At 32.7% G+C, this 23230-nt stretch overlaps 1 long non-coding RNA gene across 1 annotated transcript in view; it reads left to right on the top strand.

Moving 5' to 3' along the window:
* LOC112207281 (uncharacterized) overlaps positions 1 to 22433 on the top strand; it is a 35798-nt gene extending 13365 nt beyond the window's left edge. Inside the window, exon 4 of the long non-coding RNA XR_002941713.2 lies at positions 22142 to 22433. This is a non-coding gene — a long non-coding RNA (uncharacterized LOC112207281). The remainder of the gene's footprint in view (positions 1 to 22141) is intronic.
* Positions 22434 to 23230: the final 797 nt, after the last annotated feature.

Below are 23230 nucleotides of genomic sequence, written 5' to 3'. Positions count from 1 at the left end.
ATATTATATACTATGCACATTTATGAAGAAAGAAATTTGGTGACAGAGAGCTTACCAAAAAATGTATAATTTACCACAAAATGTTTACCACAAAACACAAGAAATCATAAATCTTTAAGCTAGATGATCTATAGCTTTTTAAAAAGTTCCAAATTGCTAGGAAAAAATTGTCTTTTGAATTTTCTTATAGTATTTTTCTCTGAGAATGTCATCCAAAGAGATTGTTCATGAAGGCTGTAACAGAAACTATAATTAATAATATTTATCTCTAAAAAGTAAAGATGGAGAATGAGAAATAGTTTCAATTTTATATTCAGTTAATATTTTTTATAACAAACTGCATTACCTTTGCATTTAGAAAAAAATTATAAAAGTCAGGCCCTAAAATTTCTGAGTTCTCAGTATGTTTACTTTTATACTATTGGTTTTATGAACTAAGTGCCATAGTTATATATTAAAATTATAATCGTATAATTACATGATAAACATATCATATTTATACATAAAATATAAGTAAGAATTAATATGTTCAACATTTCAAATCCCTGTAATTTTCTTGACCAGAAAACTGGCTTAGAAAATCAATCGTATTGCCAAAGTTCATGTATGTATGTTTTGAGAGAGCCAGCACTGGAAACCCTGTCTTTTGACTCAGACAATCTATTAGACTAAAGTCTTTTAGTGAGTGCATTCTATATGCCATTCTACAGTAGATGCTGGGGATACAACTGTAAGCAAGGCAAATGCTGTCTCTGCCTTCGTGGGACTTACATTCTGTCACAGAAGATAAATGTAATCAAATAATTAGAAGTTTTGAGAAATATGCTTAATAAGTACCAAATGATTTAGAAATATGTAACAGGGGATCCTAATCTAGTTGGAGGGATTGGGAAAGGCTTTCCTATTGAAATGTCATTTGGGTTAAAACATGGATGGTTTATTTTTATATTTACTTTTTTTTTTAAACTTGACTGTCTTATCCTATGCCATGTAGCAGGTTGTACTAAAGTGGCAATTGCATGCATGTTTCAAGTCATTGTTCTCAGTGCCTACTTACCAGGCACTGAAAATTCCCTTTACATCTGGTATTTACTATTGCATTATGCAGGGATTCATATCTATCAATATGATCAGCAATATTTCAGCCACAGCACTTATCAACAAAGGAAACACTTTCTCCTGAATACCATGTGTTTTCACCTGAATTATTTCTGAACCAAACTGGGTCCTTTATATGTAGAATCTCTTTTATCCTTATGTAGAAAATTAGTGTTGAAAGGAGATTAAAATATTAGTATTAAAATATTTTAATATGTGGTAATACTGGAGATATAAATTGAGCAGTTATTAAATAAATGTGATAAACTTTCTATTGATAGTGATGTATTTAGTTTTCATTGCTGCTATAACAAATTACCCCAAACTTACTGGCCTAAGCACTACAAGTTTTTTTTTATAGTTTTCCAGGTCAGAAGCTCAACATAGGTCTCACTAAGCTAAGTTCAAGTTGTGCACAGGACTGCCTTTCTTTCTGGAAATCCTGAAGGAGAATCCATTTCCTTTCCACTGCAAATTTATAGAAGCTCCCCACATTCTTTGGCTCATGTCCTACTTCCTCTTTCTGCAAAGCCAGCAACATTATTGTATCTCTCCAACCACTCTTCCATAGCCACATCTTCCTCTGACCACAACTGGGAAAGGTTCTTTCCTTTTAAAGACTTAAAATCGTTATACTGAGCCCACCAGATAATCGAGGATAATCCTCCCTTTTTAAGTCTTCAATTTAATTACATTAGCCGTATCCTTTCTGACATGTAAGGTAACATATTGTCAGGTTCCATGGATTAGGATGTGGATATCTTTTGTGGGGAGAGGGCAGGCATTATTTTGTCTACTTCAGGTTGAATATTATGCTTAATCTTTCATGTACAACTACTTGGTAAAAATAAATGAAAATGTAATTTGTAGAGAAGAAAAAATAGATTAAATATTAGTATACCACAAGTATTTTAAATCCTCCCTTTAGAAATATCTTCATTCAAAATTTGTAAAACTTGTCATGAACCTCAAACAGTAAACCTTCAGTAGGCTCCATAAAACATGGTTTGCAAATGGTCAGCCTATTATATTTGAAATTACAGAGTTATGATACAAAACTGATAGCAATAACTTCTCTTTGTGGTAGCAGAAATAAAACTAATACCAACCGTGTCACATAGTTTTGTACATATCAGAAATCTATAAACATTGCAAATATAAAATAATAATATAATTCTAAATCACATTTTAAATTGCTCTAATGTAGGACTGGTCCTTCATTGGACCAGTAATGGGCTGGTCCTACATTGAAAATTGTTAAAATTCACAAGGTTTCTCATTAAGATATTTTTCCTTTGGTTTGTTATCAAGTCATGTCAAAGCGGTGCATGTAAAATACACCAGGCATGGAGACTGGGGAGCAGGAGCAGTTTTCTGGTTCTTCCTTTGTTCCTCATGAAGCTGAGCCTGAAGTTAAATGAGGAAAGCAATCTGAATGGAGAGAAAAACTCTCTAAGTCAGAAAGAAAAGATCAAAGCGATCTTTGTCCTTTGTACCTTTAGGTTGGAAAATGAACAATGTCATCACTCAAGGGGGTTCCTAATATCTTTACTTTCCACTTATATCATTGTTAGTTTGTTTCATGTTTGATTTTTCATTGGGCCCATTAAGGGCCTATTATTGTCTACCATATACATTTTAAAAAATTGGTCCTTAATACAGCCTTTTGGTACCAAGAGGGCATAAATTATTTTTGGAGTGTTTTACTATATTCTAACAAGATCGTTCTTCCTGGGAATAGTAAATGTGACTTCCAAACATAATATACTCCTTTATTCAAAAGCAACAAGTCCCCAGTTGTGGAGACCCAACAAAATTAATTATTTAGCATATTATTTATCTATGCTGGTTGTATTAGAATTATCTAGAGAGATAGAACCAATAGGATATATATATAGAGAGAGAGAGAAATAGATCTATAAGAAAGCATTTATTAGGGGAATTGGCTCATGTTATTATGGAGGCTGAGAAGTTCCATCATAGGCTGTCTGCAAGCTGGAGAACCAGGGAAGCCAGAAGCATGACTCAGTCCAAGTTCAAAGGCCTCAGAGTCAGGGAAGCTGATGGTGTTACTTTCAGTCTGAGTTGAAAGTCCGAGAAACTGGGGCTGCTGGTGCGAATTCCTGAGTCCAAAGGCCAGAGAACCTGGAGTTCTAATGTCCAAGAGCAGGGAAAGAAGCCTGAGTTGAAAGTCTGAGAAACTGGTGCTGCTGGTATGAGTTCTATAGTCCAGAGGCCAGAGAACGTGGAGTTCTAAAGTCCGAGAGCAGGGGAAGAAGAGTGTCAATTCCAGAAGACAGACAGAGAATGTGAATTTGTCTTTCCTCTGTCCTTTTGTTCTATTTGAGTCCTCAGCCAGTTTCTTGATGGCCACCCACACTGGGTGAGATGACATCTTTTTTATTCAGTCCACTGATTCAAATGCCAGTCTCTTCTGGAGACACTCTTACAGGCATAACCAGAAGTACTGCTTTACTAATTAACTAGGTATCACTGAATCTAGTCAAGCTGACACAAAATTAATCAACACAGTGGTGCATCTCTAAGGCCAAAATCCTCAATGAACATAGAAAAAAAAACCCTCAACAAAATACTAGTAAACCAAATCCAGCAGCACATGAAAAAGCTAACCTACCACAATCAAGTGGGCTTTATCCCTGGAATGCAAGACTGGTTTATATATGCAAATTAATAAGTGTGATTCAACACATAAACAGGACTTAAACCAAAATTCACATGGCCATCTCAATAGATGCAGAAAAGGCTTTCACTAAAATTCAACATCCCTTCATGTTAAAAACCCCCAACAAACTGGACATTGAAGAAACATCTCAAAATAACAAGAGCCATCTATGATAAACTCACAGCCAACATCATACTGAGTGGGCAAAAACTGAAAGCATTCCTGTTGAGAAATGGAACAAGAAAAGGATGCCCACTCTCACCACTCCTATTCAGCAAAGTACTGAAAGTCCTAGAGAGAACAATTAGGCAAGAGAAAGAAATAAAAATTATCCAAACAGGAAGAGAGGAGGTCAAAATATCTGTTTTCATACACTATGACTGTATACCTAGGAAACCTCATAGTTTCTGCCCAAAATCTCCTAGATTTGATAAACAACTTCAGCAAAGTGTTAGGATACAAATATCACTGTACAAAAATCAGCAGCATTTCTAAACACCAAAAACATCTAAGCAGAGAGCCAAATCAAGAATACAACCCCATTCACAATAGCCACAAAGATAATAAAATCCCGAGGAACACAGTTAAATAGGGAAATGAAAGATCTGTACAATAAGAATCATAAAACATTGCTCAAAGAAACCAGATATGACACAAACAAATGGAAAAAACATTTCATGCCCACGGATATGAAGAATCAATATTGTTAAAATGGTCATACTGCCCAACGCAACTTACAGATTCAATGCTATTCCTATCAAATCATCAACGACATTCTTCACAGAATTAGAAAAATATCTTAAAATTCATGTGGAACAAGAAAAAGCTCAAATAGCCAGGCAATCCTAAGCAACAAAAAGAAAAGCTGGAGGCATCACATTACCCAGCCTCAAAATATACTACAAGACTATAGTAAGCCATACAACATGGTACTGGTACAGAAACAGACACACAGACTAGTGGAACAGAATAGAGAGCTCATACATAAAGCCACACACCTGTGACCATTTGATCTTCAAAAAGTGGACAAAAACAAACAATGGGGAAAGAACTCCCTGTTCAATAATTGGTCCTGGGATAACCGGCTAGCCAAATACAGAAGATTAAAGCTGGAAATTTTCCTTACACCGTATATAAAAATCAACTCAATAGAGGTTAATTAGACTAAAATCTAAAACCAAAAACTATAAAAACCCTGGAAGATAACTTAGGCAATACTATTCTGGACATAGGCCCTGGCAAAGATTTCATGACAAAGATGCCAAAAGCAATTACAACAATAACAAAAAAATTGACAAATGGGACCTAAGTAAACTAAAGAGTCTCTGGACAGCCAAAGAAGCTGTCAACAGAGTCACAGACAACCTACAGAATAGGAAAAAAAAATTTGCAAACTATGCAGCTGACAAAGGTCTAATATCTATAAAGAATTTGAACAAAATAACTAGCAAAAACCAAAGAACCTCATAAAAATTGTACAAAGAACATGAAAAGATACTTTTTAAAAGAAGACATACACATGGTCAACAAGCATAAAAACATTCTCAACATCACCAATCATTAGAGAAATGCAAATCAAAACCACAATGAGATCCCATCTCACACCTGTCAGAATGGCTATCATTAAAAAGTCAAAAAATGACAGATGCTGGTGAGGTGGCAGGGAAAAGGGAATGCTTATGCATTGCTGATGAAAATGTAAACTAGTTCAGCCATTGTGGAAAGCAATTTGGCAACTTCTCAAAGAACTTAAAACAGAACTACCATTTACCCCAGCAATGCCATTACTGGGTATATAACCAAAGAAGTATAATTTTTCTACCATAAAAACACATGCATGCTTAAGTTAATCACAGCACTACTCATAATTGCAAAGTCCTGAAATCAATCAAGATGCCCACGGATGATAGACCAGATAAAGAAAATGTGGTACATATACACTATGGAATACTACACAGCAATAATAAAAAATAGCTCTTGTTCTTTGCAGCAACATGGATGGAACTGGAGGCCATAACCCTAAGCAAACTAATACAGGAACAGAAAAACAAATACGACATGTTCTCACTTATAAGTGGGAGCTAAACATTGAGTACACATGGACACAAGGAAGGGAACAACAGACACACGGGCCTAGTTCAGGGTGGAGGTTCGTAGGAGGCTCAAGATCAAAAAACTACATATCAGATACTAGGCTTATTACTTGCATGATGAAATAATCTGTACACCAAATCCCTGTGAACACAATTTACCTACGTAACAAATGTGCACAGGTACCCCTGAACCTAAAATAAAAGTTAAATAACAAACAAACAAAGAAAATAGAAAACACTAAATTTCTTCTTCTTTGTACTCATTGATGTGTTGCACAGATAACAGTGAGATCAACTTTGACTTAGAGGGATTGGCTACATTAGGAATTCCATGCAATTGTGATCAGCTCTGAGTAGAGCAACAAATACAGGGCTTTCCTGCAGGGTCACAGGTGAAGAGCAGTTTGAGGTCTATATGGTTGAAGAGGGAGGTGAAATTGGAAATATGGTTATAATACTCACAGAAATATTAAAATGTCTCCATAGTGTGAAAAACACATTAAAGTACAAGAGTAATCTATCATCCTAATGTATAAATCAATTACTACTTAAAACAGCAAAGATCAGAAGACTACAAATTTTGGTCATGTGCAAACTGAAAATTTGTAATCTGATAAGCTTACTCTTAGACAAATAATCATTTCCACGTGAAGATAACATTTCCTACTATTCAAGTACAGAAAGCTATACTACCCACACAGTCTTCCTAAATAATCTAGCAGCAAAGTATAGAAAGCAAAAGAAAAAAATTAATTAAGAAAATAATAGAAACACAGTAATACTTCAATACTTTATTAGAGCTCTCTTAGTTATTGACAGATCAAGCAGTAAAACAATAAATAAAATTATAATAGATTTAATTAACTTAATTAACATGCTAAAATTTCAGGTATGTGACTTGAATGAAATGTCCTTCAAGCAGAAAGTATAATTTTGCTGCTGATGCTCATCGTACATTTATAGAAATTGAGCATGTAATAAGCCACAAAAATCAAATAGCAAAATTTACAAGATACTTATGTGGGCACTAGTGACATAAAATTAAAAATTAAGAAGATGAACAAAAATGACAAGTTATATGAATTTTAAGAGAAAACTTCTCATAGTTAGGTCTACTTTCAAGCATTTTTCATCAAATAAAATATACACATAAAAACTAATAAGGCCACATAAAATCTATGAGCTAGATACAAAGTTATTGTAAGACACAAATGTGATATTTTATCAAGTAAAAATACATTAAAATAAAATAATAATGAAACATCCATCTAAAGAACTTTGAAAGGGAGCAACAAAATAAACCTAAATGAAGCAGGAGTAAAAGATGTATAAATTAAAAAGCAGGTTAAGGACAATACTACAAATTGATAAATGCACTTTGATATAATTTTTGGTAAAAGGTAAAACATTGTGAAAGACAAAACAACTAATATATTAAAAAACACATTGACAAAGAAAATATAAACGACAAAGAGTAAAAGAATATACTTACAACATAGAGTGATATAATATACTTAAAATATGAAGGGGACTTTTTCAATGTGTAATTTAATTTTATAATATTTCATTATATTACGCTCATTAGTTTAATAAAAATAAAATTATTTTATTTTTGTTTAAAAATTTTGGATATTTTAAGCTTTAATGTTTACATTGAGAATGCCCAACATATGTTTTAATAAAATTAACCACACCATAAAATAGAAGATGTCAATCTATGAGACCACCCAAATAGATGCTGAAATGAATTTGAGTAAATTTCATGTATCATTATGATAGAAACTAGATAGAGAAGAATATATATATATATATATATATACACATATATATATATATATATATATATATATACACACATATATATATATACACATATACTTTTTTATTATACTTCAAGTTCTGGGGTATATGTGCAGAACGTGCCGTTTTGTTACATAGGTATACATGTGCCATGGTGGTTTGCTGCACCCATCAACCTGTCACTTACATTAGGTATTTCTCCTAATGCTATCCCTCCCCTAGTACCCCCCAATAGGCCCTGCTGTGTGATGCTCTCCTCCCTGTGTCCACGTGTTCTTATTGTTCAGCTCCCAATTATGAGTGAGAACATGTGGTGTTTGGTCTTCTGTTCTTGTGTTAGTTTGCTGAGAATGATGGTTTCCAGCTTTATCCTTGTCCCTGCAAAGGACATGAACTCATCCTTTTTATGACTGCATAGTATTCCATAGTGTATATGTGCCACATTTTCTTTATCCAGTCTATCATTATGGACATTTGGTTTGGTTCCAAATCTTTGCTATTGTGAATAGTGCTGCAATAAACATACGTGTGCATGTGTCTTTATAGTAGAATGATTTATAATCCTTTGGGTATATACTTTTAACCTGGTAAATACTATGTTTTAAACTACCAGCCTACATTATCTTTATAAATATGACTTTAGCAACATGCTTACTAAAATCAAATACAGTCATGCATCACTACATGACAAGGTTACAGTCTGAGAAATGTGTCATCATGGGATTTGGCTATTGTGTGACTATCATAGAGTGTATTACACAAGCCTAGATGGTAGAACCTACTACATGCCCAAACTATATGGTACAGCTTATTGATTCTAGGTTACAAACCTGTACAACATGTTACTGTACTGAATACTGTAGGCAATTGTAATAAAATGGTAAGTATTTTAAACATAGAAAAGGTACGGTAAAAATATGACTCAAAAGATTTTTCAAGGCCAGGTGCGGTGGCTCAGGCCTATAATGCCAGCACTTTGGGAGGCCGAGGCAGGTGGATCACCTGAGGTCAGAAGTTCAAGACCAGCTTGGCCAACATGGTGAAACCCCATCTGTACTAAAAAAATACAAAAAAATTAGCCAGGCGTGGTGGCATGAGCCTGTAGTCTCAGCTACTTGGGAGGCTGAGGCAGGAGAATCACCTGAACCTGGGAGGCAGAAGTTGCAGTGAGCTGAGATCGTGCCACTGCACTCCAGCCTGGGCGACAGAGTGAGACTCCTTCTCAAAAAAAAAAAAAAAAAAAAAGATTTTAAAAAATGGTATGTCTATGTAGGGCATTTACCATGAATGAAGCTTACAGGACTGTGAGTTTCTCTGGGTGAGTAAGTAAGTCGTGAGTGAATGTGAAGGCCTAGGCCATTACTTTATAGTACCGTAGACTTCATAAATGCTATATACTTAGGCTACACTAAATTTATAAAAATAGTTTTCTTTCTTCAATATTAAATTAATCTTAGCTTACTGTAACTTTTTATATTATAAAATTTTTAATTTTTTAACTTTTTAATAATAATACTTGGCTTAAAAAACAAACACACTGGTCAGCTGTACAAATATAATATTTTTCTTTATATCCTAATTATAAAAGTTTTTAACTGCTTCAAAAATTTTTTTTTGTTTTACTTTTTAAACGTAAAACAAATGAAGACTTAAACACACAAATTAGCCTAGGCCTACACAGAGTTAATCATCAAGATATAACTAGACAATAGGAATTTTTGGCTTCATTATAATCTTAAGGGATCATCATTGTATATGGGGTCTGTCCTTGACCAAAATGTTATGTGACACATGACTGTATTAGACAATCATGCCTTCTACCACAACTGTAATTAAACATGTTTCTAAGTTTTAGCCACTGCACATTTGTAAGAAAAATAAAGTGTCTGCAAAAATACATTTATAAATATAATTTGTTTCACTTAGGAATATTATATATTGTATTACATTCAAGACAATCAACTTAAAATTTAAAAGAAAAATTGAGTCCTCAGTAAATTGACTAGCTATATCACTAAAATCCTAAATGAAATAACTTTTCATCACGCTATTAGTTATCTGTAAAAAGTGAAAATGAAGAAAATCACATTCATCTTAGCTATCAAAAATATAAACTAGGGAATAACCTTAATAAAAATGGCAGATGTGTATAAATAAAATTTAAAACATATTGAATACTGTATATGAAGAAATGCATGTTTTCTCCTCTGAGAAATTAAAAGGCTAATTCTTTAACAAGAAATGTAAACATGAAACACAATATAAAGAAATGCCCAGACATATATACAGATACTTTGACAAACTTATCCTCAGATTCAAATGAAATGTGGAAAAGACAAAAATAATCAAAGATTTGACAAAAATTACTGAAAAGGGACATTTACTTTCAGATATTATGATGTATTAATACAAAAATCAAAAAATGTAGTACAATACACTAAAGACTTAACATAGCCAGATCAATCACACAAAATAGAAAGCTTAGAAACATACCTACTAATATTTAAATGGTTTATAAATGCAATTGTTATCACATTAAATCAACTAACAACTTGGGGTTGGGGGGAGGGGAGAAAGATTAAAAATTAAATCAATCAATCAAACAAAGATACCCTAAAAATATGCTGGTGACTATTTATGTAATTTCACAATATGATCATTTTTTTCCCCAAAAGAAGAGATAGTATACAAGCAAATAAGAAATGATTAGTAGGTGAATATTTTACATATAAAGAACTCATAGGAACAAATAAAATATGAACATCCCAGGGAACATTGATCAAATGAGATAAACATCTAAGTCATAAAATTTGAAACACTTAGGGCTCAATTACTGTCTATTGTAATTGAGCTTAAATGTTAGCTTCATTTTACTAGTTTGATGATTTTGAGTAAATTATTTTAATTCTCCATGCTTTTGTTTTCTCATCTGGAATGTTAAGAATGCTATTATACTTGTACTTCAGAGGTTTGTTGTGACGATTACATGCTTTTGTGTCTGTAAAACACTTGTTTCAATGCATGGCACTTAGAAAACACTCAAAATTACTAGGTTTAACCTACATACCCAAACATAGAGGAAATATATAAATGAGTTCACCTTTGCAATAGAATAGTAGGCAAACTTTAAAAAATCATGTTGCCATGGATAAAATAGTCATTATCTATTGACAAGTAGAAAATGTTCAAATAGTAAATATAGACTTTTGTTTTGACCTATGACAGTAACTATTATGGGACTAGCTCTCCTACTGAAAAGTATAACATTGATTAACTACATGAGGTATCTGCTTCAGTATACTGGAAAAGAAAGAACAAGACTATGATCCTCAAGACTCCTCCAGGGAACAATCTCTTGGCCATGTCACAACAAAGTAGAGTCTAAACACACCTCAGGAGTTTGAAGTAGGTTAAGAGGCTGGGCAAGGCTCTAGATGGTAGAGATCTGTGAAGAGAAAAGCATCAGAAAATTTCTGTGAGTCGTTGGCCAAAAGCAGAGCTAAACTACGTAAGACTTAACAGAAATTGTCTCCTATGGGCTTGGGAACAGAATAGCACAGAGGTATTACAGATTAAATAATGCTAGGAATCTTTGCAGTTCAGGCGCGTGCAGTGTGCAGACATTGTTAGGTTAACACACTGTGAAAAATCTGGGCCTTCATCTTAGGAACCAGAAAGGCTATGAATTAAAGAGTAAAGACAATATGTTCAGGTAAGGCCTAGTCTACCTCTTCTCTAACTAAGTCTAAAATCAAATTCTGGAAAAATCTTTGGGGAAACAGATTCTGGACATCTAGTTCCTCAAGTGAGAGGGACTTGAGAAAACTTAGATGTCTATAGAATTGCCCTAAAAAAACATAATTAGGCCGCAATCAGTTCAAGATGATCAGTCAGTTGTAGATATGCCGACAATTGCAAAAAAATTCCTTCAGATGAACAAAATAGAACTAGAATTTCTAAACACGTCATTAACAAAGTATAATGCGAAGTAAGTAACACATGGAAAGAAACAGGAAAATGTGACCTACAATCAAAAATATATATATATATTCATAGCAATATTCAGTAGCAATCAACATTGGGATAGCCCAGACGTTGGATTTAGCAACAAAAGTCTTTAAAGAGGCTATTATAAATATGTTTAAAGAAATAAGGGATAAAATGTTCAGAAAATTAAAGGAATATATGGTCTTAGTGAGGAACAGGGAATATATATTAAAGGAAGATATTGTGTAAAACGACTGAAAAGGAAATTTCAGAACTGAAAATTATAAGACAGAAATGAAAAAACAAATCACTGAAAGTGCTTAACAGGAGATTGAAGAAAGCAGATGGAAGAGTCACTAAACTTTACAAAAGATCAATAGAAATACTCCAATCTGAAAAACAGATAAAAGAGATTGAAGAAAAATGAACAGACACTTAAGATACAAAAAGAGTCAAAACATAAGTTTTTAAAAGTCTCAATAGTGAGAAGAATAAAAAACTGAGCTAAACATTTTGAATAAATAATGGCCCAAATTCTTTCCAAATTTGACGAAAATATTAACTGATTGACTCAAGATTTCAGCAAAACCCTAAAACATAAAGTAGAAAGAAAACCATACTTAAGCAATTCTTAGTCTAACTGCTAAAAACCATGCTAAAAATGTCACCTAAAATCCTGTAAGTAGAGAAAATATCTTTCAAAATGAGAAAGAAAAAAACATTTTTTGATGAACAAATGTTGAGAGAAAAATTGTTGTCATTAGACCGACACTAAATTTGTTACATTTGGACAATAGGCAATGTCAAGTCGGCATTGAGAACTGAGAAGCATGAAGCAGGCAGGTAGACGGGCCAGAAGTGAAGTGTGAAGGAAGATAAGATTTACTCTATATAAATTCTAGGAAGCTAGGGATGCATATGATTAGCTCTGGAGAAACAATTGAAAATTATTTTTAAAAAAGAGGGGAAGGAAAAACACAGTCACAAAAAGGAAAATTAAAATTAAACCCATTGAAAGTAGAAGGAAAGAAATAATTACAAGGCAGAAAGCAATGAAATAGAAAACAGATCATAAATAAAATTAACAAAGCAAAAGCTGATAAAGACCCTAGAAAGACCAATGAAGGGAAAAACAAGAGAAAATATAAATTACCTATATCAAAAATAAATGAGAAAATATCATTAGAGATCTGACAGGCACAAAAAGAGTAATGAGAAAATGTTATGAACAATTTTTGCAAACAAAGATGAAAAGGCCAAAATCCTTGAGAAGTATAATTTTCCAAAGCTGATTGGAGAAAAACTAGGTAATTTAACCAAACCTTTGATATTTATTAAAACAATACAATTAATAATACAAAGTCTTCCCATAAAAACTCTAGACTAAGCTAACTTCACCAGAGAATTCTATTTAAGAAGAAAATCAAAATCAAAAGTAATTTTATGATTCTGCCATATCCTTGATACCAAAATCTGGCAAAGCCAAAACAGGAAAAAGAAAATAGAGACAAATATTTCTAATAATCCTAGAAACAAAGTCCTTAAGAAAACATTAGCAAATGGAATCCAGCATAGATAGAAAAGTATCATGGATCATAAGCAAGTAAGACTTATTCTACAGAAGTTTGCTTAGCATTTAAGATCAATCAATATACTCCATCACATTTATTGAAGAATGTGTTCATTTCAAAAGACTCATGAAAATTATTTGATAAATTTGAACACTTGTTTATAACTCAGCAAATCAAAAAAAGAAGGGGTTTCTTTTTTCAAACTAATAAAAAGAATCTATGAAAACTATATAATTAACATTGAAATTATAAATCTTGCCCCAGTAGTTGGGAACAAGGCAAGGATGTTTGTTCACATTTCCATTACATATTGTACTGAAGGTTTAAACTGTTGTAATAAAGAAAAATAAAAAAGTAAATATAGAACTGCCATATATTCCTGCAATCTCCTTCCTGAGTACATATCCAGAAGAAAGGAGATCAGTATATTGAAGCAGTGTCTACACTATTCACAATAGCCAAGATATGGAATCAACCCAAGTGTCTATCCACAGGTAAATGGATAAAGAAAACATGTTATATTTACACAATAGAATACTATTATTCCATACAAGAATAAAATTATATCCTTCTTGGCAACATGGAGGAGCTTGGTAGGCAGTATGCTAAGTGAAATAAACCAGGCACAGAAAGGTAAATACCACATGTTCTCATTCATACGTGGAAGCTAAAAAGTTGATCTCACGGAAGTAGAGAGTAGACTAGTGGTTACTAGAGGCAGGGAAAGCGATGGAGGAGGGAAGGATGAAGTGTGGTTAACAGATAATAAAGTACAGTAAGATAGGAGGAATAAGTTCTAATCTTCTGCAGCACTAAAGAGTGACTATAATTAACAATTTATTGTATATTTTCAAATAGAAGAGCAGATTTTGAATGTTCCCAACACAAATAAATGATAGAAGTTTGAGGTGATGTATACGCTAATCAGCCTGATTTGATCATTGCATATTATATTTATGTTTCTAACTATCACGCTGTACCCTATAAATATGTATAAATATTGTGCGTCATTGAAAAATAATGATAAAAGCAAACAATTAAAGTTTGAAAAACTAGCATTCTAATTTGTCCCTATTTGTAGATAACATGATTGTCTATGTTGAAAATCTTAAGGAATCTATTTAAAAAACTACTAAATTTAATAAGGGTATTTGGCAATGTCAATGGATACAAGCTCAATATACAAAAATCAATTGCATTTCTATAACTTGAAAACAAAATTTTGGAGATAAATTTTAAAATTTACAGTAGTTTTGAGAATATTAAGTGGGAATTAATATAAAAATTTATGTGCAAACATCTACACTATAAAATAGAAAATATTGGTAGGAGAAATAAAGAAGATCTAAATAAATGGAGGAATACATTGTGTTCATGGATTAGAAAAACCCCATATTATTAAAGTACAAATTTTCTGGAAATTGATATGCAAAATAAAATAAATCTCAGCCAAGTTCCCATGTTGCTTTTTAAAATTTTCTAAATTGTGGGGTGGGGGGAGGGGGAGGGATAGCATTAGGAGAAATACATAATGTAAATGACAAGTTAATTGGGTGCAGCACACCAACATGGCACATGTATACATATGTAACAAACCTTCACATTGTGCACATGTACTCTATAACTTAAAGTATAATAAAAAAAATAAAATTTTCTAAATTGACATGGGGATTCTGAAACATGTATAGACATTCAAAAGACAGCAAATAACCAACTATTTAAAAAAATACAAACAGATCAGTGGGACAGAGTAGAGAATTCAAGGGATATGACATGTTGTCAACTAATTTTTGTTGAAGGGACATGTCAAAATCAGTGAGGAAAGTCTTCACAAATTGTACTGGAACAACTAGATATTAGTATGGAATAAAATGATGAACCTCAGCCCCTCCCTCACACCATATGCAAAAGTAAATAGTTTTGAAATAAATCATATAACTAAATATAAAGCAGAAAGTACGAAGTTTCTAGAGGAAAACATAGGAGAAAATCTGCACAACCATGAAGTAGAAGAACATTTCTTAGAAAACAAAAAGAACTAATAATCAAAAAAATGGAAATTTTTGTATATCATCAAAATTAAAATCTCTGCTCTTCAATAGACACTATTAAGAAGATGAAATGATTAGCCACAAATTGAAAAAAGCATATATTCTGAAAGAATAACTTCCTTCTGGAATATATGTATAGTACTTAAAATTAATCAGATAATGCAATAAAAATTGGCAAAAGACTTTAAAAAATGCTTTACAAAAGAATCAATGTCCAATAAACACAAAAAAAACTCCGCTGGTTCCCAGCAAAATGTATATTAACCACATACACGTGCCAGAATAGCTAAAATTTAGAAGATAAAATATACCAAGTCTTGGCTCAATGCAAATGTTTTTCAACAGGTGAATGGATAAACAACTGTGTTCTATTCATATAATAGAATGCTAATTAACAATAAAAAGAACAAACTATTGATAAATGCATCAATATGAATGTCTCAAAATATTATGATAAGCTAAAATAGCCAGACATAGAAGAGTGTATATTGTATGATTTCATTTATATAAACTCTAGAAAAGGCAAACATACTTTCTAGTGACGGAAATCAGTGGTTGTCTTGGGTAGAACCTGGGAGTGGGTGTTAACTTAAAAATGACAGAAGGGGGCTTCCTGAAATTATATAAATGTTCTAGATATTGATTGGAATGATGGTTATATAAGCGTATAGATTTTTCAATATTCATCAATCTACTTACTTACATGGGTGCATTTTAAACATTTCATATATATGTCATAATCCCCGTTTTTACAAAAAACTTACCTTTTTAACTGTAAAATTTACACTTAAAAAGTGTAAGTTTTACACTTGTAAGTGTAAAATTAAGCTGAGAATTCATTCACTAAAAATGAACATTTATTATAATTCACAGTATTCTTATAGATACTTTTGATTCTGCTAGATTTCAGGGGATTTTTTCCCAATTTCCTCTACTGAATCTGTATATCCATTAGATAAAAATAACTGTTATCAATAAATTCAAAACAGAATATATTCATTTATTTAAAGAGGACATGTTACAAAAAATTTAGGTAATTAGGCGTATCTCAATTGCTTGGTAGATTTTGCTTAGTATGAAAGAAAACTTGCTTGAAAAATTATTTGAAATTTCTAAAGACACTAATTCGAGGCTTTTGAAGAAGTTATTCATGATGTTTGAAAAGGATGTTTGCCATAAAAATGGAATACAAAAATAATTTTACAGAAATAAACTGTTATTGATCATTGGACTTCTGGATATTGAAAATGGAGAGCAATTTCAAATAATTTGGGATTTGCAAGTGTGATTACAGAAGAGTACTAATACCATAACAACAACCTGAAAAGTGGTCTGACTTATGGCAAAGTGGTGGATTATGGGATTGACTACCAGATAGAGTTATATTAACATATCATAGATACTTAATACATACTTATTTAAATAATATGTGCTGAAGTAGAGTAGAAAAATAGTTCACATATCATAGAGTCTAAAACTGAGACTAAGAGACATACTGACTTGCTCATGGTCATTGAACAGTGAGTTTTTGTTAATAATGACAATATGCTTTTTCACAATAACCTTCTATAATTTAAGATTTATGAGGGTGGAGACTGTGATCTTTACCTAGTATGTGGAAGAGTATCTGGGGTTTAGGCATGTTATAAGTATATATTAAATGAATGAATACATAATGCTAGTGAACTCCCATCAAATATTTCACCAAATCATCACACATATTAAGCATTATAATTATATTAAAACAATAATAAGATATAATAACACACTGGAAAATATCAGTTGTTGAGGTTTTTAAAGCAGAATGATTGCCCTTCAGAAGGAAGAGAACATCGGGAATTTCACTTTACCCTAGTATCATACCGCCCTACTCTGACCCCCTGCACTATTCCTGCACTTTCCACTTCTTTTCACTTTGTCCTAATCCCTAGAGATCCAAGGAATAATAGATCTGTTAGGGATTTAAGCCTACATGGCAGTCACTTTCCCTGTTGGAAGCAGAGTTGGCTTTTCTTTTTCATTTCGATAGAGCATTTATTTTTATTTCATATTTAAAGAGAAATTCTGTCTTTACATGTCACACCAACCTAGTGTACATGGAAGCAAATCCCTAAAATAATAAATGATTTTTCATGAAAGGTGGGATGGATTTTCATCTTCAGTTATTCTTATACATCTCTCAATGTCAGTTCTCTGGGAGGTGTTAGTTCCATTTTCAACATATACACGGCATCAACATAGTGTCAAAAAGTGTCTTTGTCACAGCTTGTATCCCAATGGAGCTATTAATTTCATTTGAAATCATGTTCCCTTTGTGATATAAGCAGATTATAAAGAAATTTATTGGAAAAAATATTTTTATTATTTTAATATCTTGCCTATGTTCATTTAAGGGCCATGATCCAACATGTTCTCTTTTGATACACCAGCTAGACAAATGATTTATAATTCTTTTGGATGCAAAAATCTAAGAAATATTTAAAAATCATGAACACCCACTTCAGGATTGATACTGCATAAGGTTACTCTAATTTTCATGTGAAGTCCAAGTGTTGTAACAATTATGGCTCATTATGTTGTCAAAGAGAGACCTGTATTCAGTAACTATTTCCAACTCAAGACAGACTGTGTTATTGCCAACAGGCTTTTCAATAACCTGTGACAATCCAGCTTGCAGAGGTTAGAATTTAGCCACGACACTGTCATCATTTTGTCTCAGTTCCTAAATTATCCAGCTTTTTTTTTTCCAGAGATCGCAGATAAATCCCTTATTCTTGTTTATTCTTTAAGGGTTCTCCTCTTAGTTCTCAGCATAATAAACATGTTTTTCTAATGATTATATTCTTCAAATTACCTATGGCTTTCATCTAGCAAAGAATATGAAGGGAGGAAACAGAAGAAGAGGAAAGAATCCAAATGGAATACACTGTTTTTAACTTAGCTTCTATGAAGGAGCAATAAGGTTTTTCATTTAAGGCATCTCATTCATCTCCTTGGCTGTGCACCTTGTCCATTTACAGCCACCTCCTATGACCTTGTTTACTCTGGAGCCTGCTCTTTCACATGGTGAAGCAGGCACTAGTGAATAACTGCGTGACAGTCACCAATTCATATGCTTCTGGTAAAAGCATAATAAGCATCCTGTTTTAGAAATACAAATAAAATGGCTGAGTGATAAAAGTGTTTCTGATCTGACACACAAGACTTGAAATACAAGACTTCAACTTAAGCTTAAGGTAAAATTGCTTAGTTTAAAACTATTCCTCTCCTCCAATGTGAAAATGCAATTCCATAAAAGTTTAAGGGTGATGATCCATTTTTGTATGTAGAGAAGTTTTTAAAAAGCAACTAAAATTGTGTCAATTATTTGGATTACAATGCAGTTTACTTGTTTCCAATCCTACAAAGGGCACTCAAAGAAGAAAAAAAGAAGAAGGATGAGTGTTTCCCTTCATTTACCCCTGCTCTCTGATACAAATATTTTATGTTCTGGGATCTAAAGAGGTCTCTTGAGTTGGGTTAATTGAGATGTGAGAAAATGTATAAAAAGATAACTACAGTCCTTCAAATGAAATAAGCCATGAAATCACCATCCTTATCATTAAAACTTTAATCACATTGAATTTATAACAATAATTATGAGAGTAATGGTGTTAATGGAGTAGGGGTAGGAGATAGAGAAGTAGTGGCTGTAGCGTGAACATTATTTTATAACTTGATAATATCATTTTTGTATTTGCTATTAACTTTTCAGTATAAATGTAGGGGGAATAAACTTTTCCTTAAAATTTGTCTTGTCTAAATAGTCATAGTAACTATTATATGAATATATGCATGTACATGTGCATACAATGAGTTAGTGAAATATTTACCTATATACATATACCTAAATACCCATATATGTATACATACATACAACACATCCACATGTATGTTTAATCCATTTCGATTTAGGTTTAAAAATAGTGTTTTTGTTTGAAAAGGGCCCCCATCAATCTGGGGATAAAAGAGGAATGGGTTTGATTTATTGAATACTGCATGCATAAATGAAAGAAATAGAGAAGGTCCAGCCAAAATCTTCTAATGGCAAAGACTGATGATCGGATCTGGCAGAATTTGCTTTTTCTTTGCTTCAGGAATCCACATTGTTGTTTACTGATCAAAATGAGGAGGAATGTTGGGGTAATTAAAGTTAATTTACTGGCTCATAAACTTTAACACATTTGATGATGTGTAAGGCCCTGACTAGCATAAAAACCAAGTCAGAAATTATTTTAGGCAAAAAGCACTTCACACATTTGTAAGCAGCTTTGATCAATAAAACAACAACCTCATATATATATATATTTATATATATATAAATAATGGGTTATATATATATATAACCCATTAAAAACTGACATATTTTAGTTTCCTGTATACTTATTTCTATTATGTTTGGTTGTAACCTTCTGAATACAGTTATACTGTGTTCTTACTTCAAAAATGCCATGAGAACTTAATAGTTTGTATATAAAATGAGCCTGAAAAATACCAAGCCTTCTATGAAAGATCTGAACTTTCAGTATTAATGATGCAACTTTTGGCATTAGGTTTTGATCCTTATTAAATCTTACTGTGCTTAGGAGAGATGACATTTATCAGTCATTCGTACTTGCCATGAATTAGTTTATCATGCTCTGTCCCAAGAATCTACAAAAAAGGAGACAGGAGAGCAAAAGCACACCATAATGCATAAGTCAGGGGTATTCAAAACTGCCCTAGGGCAGGGGAAAGGAAATTGGAAATTAACTATTTTTTTTTCACAATTTTTGCTGTTATTTAGTCCATGCTGCAATGCAAGGAAGGACCCTGATTTACTCTTTAAACTGAAAAAAACAGCTTTATTTTCTGAGGCATTTAGAAGATATTGACAACGTCTGGTTGACACTTTGGTGCTTTTCTTTGACATTTGTCTCTGTTAAGCTTGAGAAAGGTATCATTATCATCAATGCTCTCCCCCACCCTCAACACCTATCCCCCTTTCTACAAATCCTGATAAAATAAAAAGATTTTTACTTGGTATTTTCTTGATTCTGGATTCTTTCAGAATAGTATGTATGAGTGAAAGTCCTATCCTTGTAAGAGTGTTTGTTTATGGTGCTATTTATTTAATTAATTATTCATATGCCAGATAATGGAGAATAAACTGGTAGAGCTGAGGTCAAATCGAAATACACCATAAATGTGTGATTTTAGAGCAGGAGACAGCTCCACAGATATGGGTTGACTGTCACTGACTATGGAACTGTCATCCCCATCATGGTTAGGCCTATTAAATGGCATGACTCTTTAGCAGGGCATGTCAAGTCAGTGAAGAATGATAAAGACTAAGCTACATGCATGCTAATCTGGAAAGTATTATGAAACTGCTTTGCGGCCAAGGATTCTAGTTTGAGATATGACAATGTCCAGTTTGTTATTATGACAAAAGAAAAAGGAGAATTGTTTACAAAATTGCAGGCCTTATATAGAAATGTCTGCCTTTTTACTCTTTGGTTTATTATTAAATATGAATAAAAAACAGTAGGATTTAAGAATAGACATGAAAATTTTATCCAGAGTGGGAATAAAAATGAATACTAAGAATATATCTGAAAGATATATCCAGCCTAGTTCAAGATGTCAAGAAAAATGAGATTGCAAAATCAGGGTTGCATAAAACTGAGCAAGAAACAATAGAAGTCAGCAATTGCAAAGCAAATGTGCAGGAATAAATATAACAAGTTAGCAATTCTCCCTGCCTGTTAGGAGTAGAGACCATTTATTTCTCTCCAGAGGGAAACTGAACATTTTTAAAGCCATAATTAATATTTATGTGTTTTAATTTGTGAAGTTTTTTTTTAATAGAAACAGTTGTGTTCTTAGGAACTTTGCAGTCTGATTATAACACAGACTTATAACATTGTCTTACTTATACAGGTAAGTGTTCAAACTAGATTCAGAGGCAAAAATCTAATAATATTCAGAGAAGGAATGCAAATTCCACCCAGATTCTGTAATGTCAGACCAGTTGGAAAACACCTGTGTTTTGCCATATTGGGGCGGTGTTGCTCATTGAGATCATATAAATGTAAGGAATTTGGCAAGTCAACCAAATCTTTTTTCTTAAAGTTATACATTTTATTGTTAACTCTCAGGAATTAATATAGTTAACTATATTGTGTACAATGACTTTTGATAGGTCACATTTTCCCTAGAAAATGTATCATTTACCCTTAATAATTTTGACTTATCTCATTTTGTAAGGAAATAGTCCATTAAAAACTTGTATGTTATTTTTTAAATCAGCATCTTTTGAGTCTTAGATTTTGAGCCAGGTCTTGGACAACTAATCAAGTGACTTTGATCAAAATCTTTGGGAAACGTAATGTTTTAAGGACAAGTTTAATTGAATCACAGTTTGAAGTGGTAGCAAAGTGAGTTTGCCCTTTGTCATAACGTACCTAGGAATCCTGATCTATATTCCTGATTGCTATTGATTTTTCTAGATTTCATTATAAAATCAATAACTGTTGCACAGGGTAAGATAGTTTACAAGGGTTGCAACATACTGTGGACTTCTGAAAACATACTGAGCTCGGTGAAGCCACCCAGGCAGCCAATTAGGAGAAAACATCTATTAGGTAAAAACAGGGCAGTCCCATTGACTGCTATTGATTTTCTTAGCCCTGTGAAAAGACAATCAATTAGATAAAGAAGGCTAATGTTACAGCTGCAATTTAATAACTCCTAAAAAAAGAAGGAGGGCTATTGATTCCTGACATGGAATGTTGAGGCTTATTGAAATATACTGAACTTCACCTGTCTTTTAATCAGGCCTGTGGAGAAGAGAGGAAGCCTGCCATTGTAGCCTTGTGGTATAGAATCCCAATTGTTAAAGAGCTTTGGTGATGCCAGACCTAAGAGATGCAAATGAAACAGAACTTTAGAAGAAACACAGGCCCAGATTGAATACGAAATCACGGAAGCTATTGACAGAAACTGTCTTGGTGAAGGTTGTTTCTTTCTCTATACAGAGCTCACCAGAGTACCACCTGTCATTTTCAAAAGCAAAGTCAGTTTTGCCAACCAGCCGTGAATGACAAATAAAGCTTTATATGAAACACAAGGACATATTATGTGCTATTGTGAGTTCTGCTAAGTGCTAATTTATCTGGCTTGTTCTCTTCAGCAAACACAGGCACAGACACATGAAATAATCTACCTAATTATGTAGCTATTTAGGAGAAAAACAAAGCAAGGTGTTTTTGTGTGTTGCAGAAGGTACATGATACAAGAAAGGTTTTCACAAGCCCTAACATAGCTAATGAAAATAAATGAAATGCTGTAAGCTGCAACAATTTTAGAACAAATAAACTTTTGCTAGTTTTGGATTTAGGGAGTCCCAGCTGCTTTTCATAAATAGATGAGTACTTTCATTCATTTTTTTATAGTCCTTAATTGGAAATGGCTAATAGGCCTTGTCCCTTTCAAATATAAAATCTGGACTAAAATACCTCATATAGATATGTTCTTTATGCTTTTCTTTTCTATTGCATGTATTTGATCCTTTCTCCCTCATTATATATATGCCTTTTTACCAGCAGACAGCTGCTATTCACAATAATTGCTAGGGCAGTCAATTATACTTTAAATAGACCTACTTGAGGACAAATGGTGGTCTAAATTGTACTAAAGACACACCATACACAAAGACTATGCCATTTCTACTATCTGAAATATTCTAAATATTCCTGAGCAGCAGTATAGTTTATACACCTTACTGCAGCATGTCAAAGCTTTTCTCCAAAATATTTCCAGAATACAAGTGAACTATTCTGTAAGCCATTACATCATTGCTTAAATTTCTATTTATAAACGGAAGACTATATTGTGCTAATTCCCCCACATGTATTTAGGTAGCGT

The sequence above is a fragment of the Pan troglodytes genome, chromosome 4 (assembly GCF_028858775.2).
Source record: "Pan troglodytes isolate AG18354 chromosome 4, NHGRI_mPanTro3-v2.0_pri, whole genome shotgun sequence".
In the NCBI taxonomy this organism is placed as follows: Eukaryota; Metazoa; Chordata; class Mammalia; order Primates; family Hominidae; genus Pan; species Pan troglodytes.
This window is presented reverse-complemented; position numbering and strand designations above follow the sequence as displayed.